The sequence below is a fragment of the Zingiber officinale genome, chromosome 10B (assembly GCF_018446385.1).
Source record: "Zingiber officinale cultivar Zhangliang chromosome 10B, Zo_v1.1, whole genome shotgun sequence".
Taxonomy (NCBI): Eukaryota; Viridiplantae; Streptophyta; class Magnoliopsida; order Zingiberales; family Zingiberaceae; genus Zingiber; species Zingiber officinale.
Genome location: NC_056005.1, coordinates 46,537,253 through 46,545,495, shown reverse-complemented (window position 1 = coordinate 46,545,495; position 8,243 = coordinate 46,537,253). Strand labels below are relative to the sequence as shown.

Sequence of the window (8,243 nt, the reverse complement as noted above, 5' to 3'; positions counted from 1 at the left end):
GAAAACATTTACAATTAGTAAATAGACTGGCAACTAAAACAATCAAACCAATACTTATGTCTAATAGAATGAACCCAACTGAATCTTCAGCTACATCAAGATCATATGATGTACGCTTACCTGAAAGTACAACGAAAATAATAGATTATAGTCAAGAACATCCTCCAAGAATTAGAATAGTTTTGTATATATATATATAATTTATCTGTATTATTGTTCGTTTAATAATTTGTGGAGGTGGAACTTAATGCATTAATTCTAATTATGTGCGTTCAGCAAACATATATGCATACGAAAAGGAGCCTCCTATGTTTTTTGGAAAAGTGAGCTTGATTCGATGCATGGTATATATGTTCATTCATGCTCTCCTATCACTCACTTGGGTTCATGTATTCAGAGGAAGAGGACAAATGAATGTTTTTATTTGGATGAGTGCAATTATTTGTTTGAATTGTTGATCATGTATGGCCCTAAGAAACATAAAGGTATTTCTATAGGTGTCGAATGAAGAGACTCTCCAGGAGGGTTGCTCATAATTAAACACCCTTAATTTCCTTCTCTTTCACTTAATTAGTTGATTGATTTATCTTTGGGTTTTATTTGATAGTTCAGTGCAAGTCTACATGAAAAACGTAACTGAACATAGTAGAGTGAATGCTGATTGAACACTGAGATTATGAAAAGTATGAAAGGTGTACGTTGAGGTTCTATTTTACTTGTTGATTTATAAATTGCTTTACTAGTGAACGTAATAATTTCATAAATATACAAATACAAAATAATGAAAATAAACAACTTTATAAATGAATATCACTTTATTAGTTTTCTTATTACTCAGATTGCCTCCAGAATATCTAAAACTTTCCCCAATTCCTCACTTTGTTTAGTCATTGCGTCCGACCCTCCTCAATCGATCTACTATGACTCTAGGGCCTGGCTCCCCGACTCCTTTCTTTGCTCAACCAGTTCCTTCAATTCGATATTCTTCTAGTCGGTTCACTCCAAAGCCGCCCCCCTCCTACACACACACAAAAAAAATCCACGCCTGGTTGAGCTCCATTTGACCTCGCTAAATTAACGTACACCTCGCTCGACTTAGTCTTCTTATACGTAATGGGCTAGGTCCTTAGTGTTGGATCGAGACGCACGTGAAAAGGGACAGCGGGTGAATCACATGGTTTTCAAAATTTTCACTTTTTCAATTTTGGAAAACAAAGTGCGCAGTGGAAAACTAAGTAAGAAAGCGAAGAAAAAAAATAAGCAAAAGAACACGCACTCGATTTTACTTAGTTCGGAGGCATCAGCGACTCCTACTCCAAGACAAGGTCTCGCAGATCTATCGATGAGTAATCCACTAAATACCTCTTTCGGAACCGCTAGAAGAGGTGATCGAATACAATAGATAGGGGCAGTGTAACAATCTACACTTCCCTTTTAGTGTCACGCCCCATGTAGTCCCTGCCCGAAGAAAATTTCGACAGTATTTCTCCTGTACGGATAACAATCTGAAACTTTTCTACAACATAACCATCACATACACGGCCAACACGGCCGGAACAATAATAATAAAAGAACTAAACAACAACCACGCAGTATAATAGTGAACTAAAACAACGATAAGTAAAACATCTCAAAACATCCTACTCAACTACACCCATAAAACTCAAATCATATTCGATAAAACCAACTCACCTATTCTGCCATCCAGGCAGGCATGTAGTAGAACAAATCCAATAAAACTCATCGACAAACAAAACAAAATCATACAATATCCATAGAAACAAAACTAGAACAAGTCTACAACATCGTTTATATATATATATATATATCATCATAAGAAAACCAAATGACCGAAACAACACATCCTCGCGTCCTACAGGGGACTAGAGACTGAAACTCTCCGAACAGCCTCAACCTGAAAATAATAAATATCCACGGGGTGAGTCAACTCCTCAGCGGGTAATATTAACATGCAAAGTAAGAAAATAACAACTAGCACTAATCATGCATACAGTCTCCTGATATAAGAATGATAAATACAACTGAAATAAACAGGAGCAAACTGTACTAACCGGGACCTGGTAGGGATCACAAGGTCGTCAGACCGAGAGTGTCATAAATCTTGTATGCATGTCAATCATATGCATCCATCCAAATACAGCAAACACAAGCAATAAATGCGTCAATGCGTATGATGCCAATGACATGTCCTGGTCACCCCTACTCTCCAGTCAGCCGTCTCACACACGATAGTGAGACCGAGTGGGTAGGGCTGTGACAACCATGTACTCTGCCGTCACTGCTCCTGATGAGTGACCGAGTGGACGGGATGCTGTCGGAGTATACCTATCCTCCTACCCTAAATCATAAGTGGGGGAGCTCACTGCTCTCATCTCTCTGAGACAATCCAGAAGAGGGATCCCTGACGTGCTACTACGCTGCGTCACGCTACCCATTAGTGGACCAGCGGAGCACTGACAAAGCACCTGCTGCAACACACCCTGCCTGAATAAAAACCACTAACCCATGAGTGGTTGTGTGTGTAGATCCATGTAACTGGCGATGTGCTCAACAATAATGGAGTCGATTATCGCACAGCATGCAATCATGCGAGATGATGCATGACACTAAACATGGTAATATCCTGAACCTATCCATAAATATATAAAATGTGTACCCTAATATCAATGGGTCAAATACGAAGATCTAGGATACACAGGTCAAGTATGATATAAAAACCTAGTCTGGTATATCAAAAGGCATGGTATGTCATTACCTCTATGATCACTAGTAATATGAAGGATATAAACATGAATGCTAATACAGGTAATAATCAAAACATGCACAGGTAATGGATAATGATATACCGATGCAGATATAAAACATAAGCATTACTATTTGTTGAAAACTACTATGCACATCAAATGACAAATCTAAAAAATAAGTCAAGGTACCCGCCTCCAATAATAGGATCATATCTGAAATAGATCCCTCGTCGAGACACCATCTCAAGTCAAAATCCTGTGATATCAAACAGATAATGTATTTAGCTATATAGCTAAATAAAAATCTCCAAACCTAAAATAAATCCAACAGTTGATTAGGGTTATTTGCTTTAACCCTAATCATCCCCTTAGATTAATCTAAACAAATAAATCTAAGCACAATCAACTACTAAATGATCAAATTACACCATGATCTACCACAAAGATCAATTACCTACTCCTTACCTCAATTCACAACCGAAAAGTTTGCTACCGGAAAGGAGATGCTGCTGTGGAAAAATAATGACAGTACCACAGTGATCAGCCCCACAATTCAACACAAACATTCTAATAAAAAATCCAAATACCCAAATTTGCCTTACCTAACTTGACCTCCTTCCTCTCCGGTAGTGCCTTACTGTTGCCAGCAGTGATCGGCTGGAGACAACATCAACGACGTCGACCACATGGCCAATGTCTAGATCCAGATATGATCAAACTGTGGAGAAGATCATGAGGAAGAGGAATCAGGATCCTCACTCAGAAGTGACCGGCAGATCAGGGCTAGGGCACCTCTGGAAAGAGGGCTCGGATGCCAGTAGAGGTGGATCGACCGAGAGGAGGCAGTAGCGCGATGAAGAAAAGGTGAACTCGGCGGTGTCGGGTGTGAGCCCACAGTGGACGCAGTGACGCAACCTCGACAGAGAGAAAGAAATCGGCGTCGGGAAGCTAGGGCATGAGCACAGAGAGGGGTCGACGATCGGCGTCGAGTGGAGGAAGGGAGGCGGCAGTGGCGTCAGGTGTGCGGCACCGTCGGGTGGAGAAGGCATGGCCGACGTCGATCGGAGAGGAAGGGGAAGAAGAGGATCGGTGTTGAAGAAGAGTGAAGGGAAAGGAGATGCACATCCCTCGGCCACGACTTTGTATGTGAGGGAGAAGGAAACCACCGCCGGTTAGGGCAAGGATCGGACGTTCGGGGATGGCTCGGGCATGCGGGAGAAAAAGGAAAACGGAGAATAATAAAAGAAAAGAGAAAAATAAAAGAAAATAAAATATTTCCTCGCTTAAACGGGATAGCCTAAACAGGCTTTCCCGAGGCCCAATATGTATCCTCGTAAACTTGTCATACGAGCTCCGAAAAATTCTTGAAAAATTTTCAAAATTTTCAGAAAATTCCCTTATGGTGATTTGTCCATTTTCGATATTTTACATTCTCCCCCACTAATAAAAATTTGGTCCCCAAAAGTTATCTACCATCAGCAAGTACTAGCAACAGATAAAGTATAAATGTTGAACGGTAAATTAAATCACATACCTCAAGTGAAAAGATGGGGGTATCGAGCTCGGATAGTATCCTTGAGCTCCCAGGTAGCCTCCTCATCTGTATGATGTTATCATCCGACTTTAACCAGTCGGATAGTCTTGTTCTGCAGCTGACGCTCTTTCTGGTCCAGAATCCGTACCGGAACCTCCTCATAAGTGGCATCGGGCTGAACGGGAACTGAGATATCTACCAACACATGTGTCGGGTCGGGTATGTATCTCTTTAGCATAGATACGTGGAATACGTCATGGATGCCTGCTAGGGACGATGGTAGTGCCAGCCGATAAGCTACTGCTCCTATCCTCTCTAGGATCTGGAAAGGGTCAATGTACCGCGGAGTTAGCTTACCTCTGAGGTCAAATCTCTTCACCCCTTTCGTGGGTGAAACTCGCAGAAATACATGGTCGCCTGTAGAGAACTCCAGGGGTCTCCGTCTCTGATCAGCATAATTCTTCTGGCGGTCCTGCGCCTCTGACATCCTCCGTTTGATAGTACGGACCAACTCTGCCTCATGCTGAGCTCTATGAGGTCCCAACAGCTGGGCCTCCCCAACCTCATCCCAGAGGGTGGGTGTCCGACAAGGCCTACCATACAACGCTTCAAACGGTGTCATCTGGATAGCCGAATGAAAGCTGTTGTTGTAGGCAAACTCTACCAATGGCAAATGGTCCTCCCAACTGTCTCCAAAATCCAATACACATGACCTCAGCAAGTCCTCTAGAGTCTGAATGGTCCGCTCTGACTGTCCATCTGTCTGTGGATGGAAAGCTGTACTGAAACGGAGTTGAGTGCCCAAGGCCTGCTGTAGTCTCTGCCAGAAACGAGATGTGAACCGAGGGTCTCTATCCGAAATAATAGTCAAAGGGACACCATGTAATCTGATGATCTCCCAGCAATACAGATCTGCCAATCAATCCAGGGAATCAGTCTTCCGGATCGCTAAGAAGTGCGCGAATTTAGTTAATCGATCAACGATTACCCAAATCGCGCCATGGCCTCGTCGTGTCCTCGGCAAACCGACCATAAAGTTCATGGTAATGTGTTCCCATTTCCACTCAGGAATAGGAATCCGCTGAAGTAAACAAGCAGGTCTCTGGTGCTCCGCCTTCACCTGCTGACAGACAAGACATCTAGCTACGAATTCCGCGATGTCTTTCTTCATACCGTCCCACCAGTAGGAACGCCTCAAATCTCGATACATGCGGATCCCTCCTAGGTGGATCGCAAATCGAGAGCGATGAGCCTCCTGAAGTAGCTCCTGTAAGAACGGGTGAGACTGAGGTACACATAATCTACCTCGGAAGTATATAATCCCTCCTCATCTCGGGTAAATTCGGTCTGCTGCCCGGAAGCTATCTGGTTGCCAATAAACTAAAAATGCTGATCACAGGCCTGGGCCAATTAGGACTTTCCCAGTCAAGTATCCAGTCAAGCTTTTGACTTACTTGAGTCTCCTTCACATCTAACTGATCAGTCCTAGACCAGAGGAGAATTGTATCAACAATCTCCCCAATCAGATGATTACTCCTACAATCTCCATATATTGTCAAACATCGAAACTCAAATATCAAAACTCAAAAATCGAGACTCAAACTTGAGACGACTCAAGCTTAATTAACCTGGTCAACCATGACCTAGGGGATATTGCACCAACAGTCAACTCTCTGGTCGTATTAGTGTCATGTCGAAATAAGTCCAGCATCACTACCGAGTGCTCTGGCCGACCGGACCAAAGGGCTGATAGGACACACTAGGCGTATCGCTCTGATGGACCAGATCCTATACTCAAGTATAGCAGCCGAGTGCAAGATGAACTCCCGATATAAAGTCTAATCGGACATATTGTCTGAGTGGATGCCAAGTCCCTGACATAAACCCAATCGACTCAAAGGTCGGTCGGACCTTATGTATTTAGCTCCCTATTTCTCCAAAATGCAAGGCTCTCAACTTACATCTGCTCGACCCCAGCATCAGTCAGACTTACGGGGCCCAGCTCCCCACTTTTTATTAGCATAACTCCTAGTCTACAGTTGGTTCGCCTAGAGCTAGTTGGACTCTCTCTAGGAGGCAACATTGTCAGAGAATTGTAATAACATATCAAGGACTATGCCATTACTCTGACATATATATGCAATGGAGCCTTGCTCCACCTATAGGAATGATGTTGTACTTACTCCACCACCCAACATAATCTAACACCAGATATTCTCTGTCGTCTCATTAATGTTAAGGTTATGAAACACGATATAAAAGGGGGGCATCTTCGCTTGCGAGGTATGCTCATGAATGCATACGCATATGTATACTCGTGTATTTACACTATTGTTCTAGTGTTCATCATCTTCTCCATTTCGCTCAGCTACTATTCTAACTTGAGCGTCAGAGGGCCTGCAGTAGGGACCCCTTCCCTGGTTCTCACTTTAACGTCCCCGTTGATTCTGTTTGTGATGTCCGCAAGTTCGCAACCCTTAGCTCAAGGATCTCTTAGCATCATCTTCTTCTAGCTTAGAGTCTTCTCCCAGTCAACATACGAGCCACTAAGACTCCCCCTAGCCAATGCACAGTCTCTCCCACTTTTAGACAGGATCAATATCAATCAAGTTGATTTTGTCTATGTACAAAGTCTGAATTAACTATGAAATGAAGATGCAAGTGTGTCGCGTTGAACTAAAAGGGAGATGAAATAAGTAAAGACCTAGGCAGACTTGTAGGCGGTGGGGTTGAACTCAGAGGAATCCTTTCGGTCGCCACCAGTCTTGAACTCAGTAAGGTGGTGGTAGTAGAGTGCCTTTGCCCCAAGGTAGAACTAGGATAACATATCTGGGAGGTCTTGGTGATGCTTGCTGATGTACTTCTAGTGGTAAGCGAAAGGGCCATGGTGATGCTCTAGTGGATAGCATATATCTGGGAGATCTTACCATCCTTGTGCATGCAGATGCAGATATCGACTTCCATAAAGCACAGTCGACTAAGGAGGAGGCCTTCAGGCAAAGGATCTTTAGCTTCACTAGCTCCATAGGCACGTGGGTTTTTTAAGGGGAAAAGAAAATAATGGATTAGAATTTATTTATTTTTTGGTTTGGATGGTGACACGAAAAGAGTAGGGGTATAATAGAAAATGCATACGTAATTTTGGAATTTTCAAAGTCACACCTACATGATTTAGATATTTTGAAAATGATTTAGGTATTTTCAGAACCCGACATCATAAAAGAAAATCCCATATCTACCTCGATAATGCTTCGATCGAACAGTTTGGAAACAACTCATCGGTGTCTTTTGCTCACATTCTTCATAGACCGCTTCAAAATATTTCAATTTAGAAATCTCATCACGATAATTTCTATGGAAGAAGTTTATCCAGACATAAAGAACAATTATGTTGAGATCTTTTATTAGATTTCTTTACCTAATGCGGAGATTCCTACATAGAGTAACAAAGTTTGTCAGGAATTCCCCCAGTAAAATCATTCTAATGCGTAAGTTAGCATGGTATTTCGATAATAGAAGAAAGTGTTAGTTAGAGCCCTAAAGTCAATCATTTGATGATTGTTGTATGGACTCGTTGTATCATATTCTTATATAAATAAAGGCATTTATTTTTTGTTATTATACTTACTTGTATTGGTGTCAAATAACTAAGTATAATAGCGTCCTTGAGTAGAAGGTTCTTACCTATATCAATCGATTGGTTGAATCGATAGTGAGATGATATAGGGAACACTATTCTTAATCATTCCTAGTCGAGTATTAACATTCAGGGACAATGTTAATGCAACGAGACTAGCATGTAGGTCAACTCAATGACTTGATCTCACAAGTCATGGATATGGAGATATCAAGTTGACACATGGGTATGCATTGGAGAATGTATACTGAATGACCCGCCATGAGAAAGTATCATGGATCGTTATATGAGTGTCATATACTTTCTC

The 8,243-nt window shown here is 42.0% G+C and overlaps 1 long non-coding RNA gene across 1 annotated transcript; it reads right to left on the bottom strand.

Moving 5' to 3' along the window:
- Nucleotides 1-2,671: 2,671 nt before the first annotated feature.
- On the bottom strand, nt 2,672-4,093 carry LOC122029393. The gene is made up of 3 exons (XR_006125040.1): nt 3,368-4,093; nt 3,231-3,274; nt 2,672-3,021 (listed from the first exon to the last, which is right to left on the bottom strand). It is a non-coding gene; the product is annotated as an uncharacterized LOC122029393 (long non-coding RNA).
- Nucleotides 4,094-8,243: the final 4,150 nt, after the last annotated feature.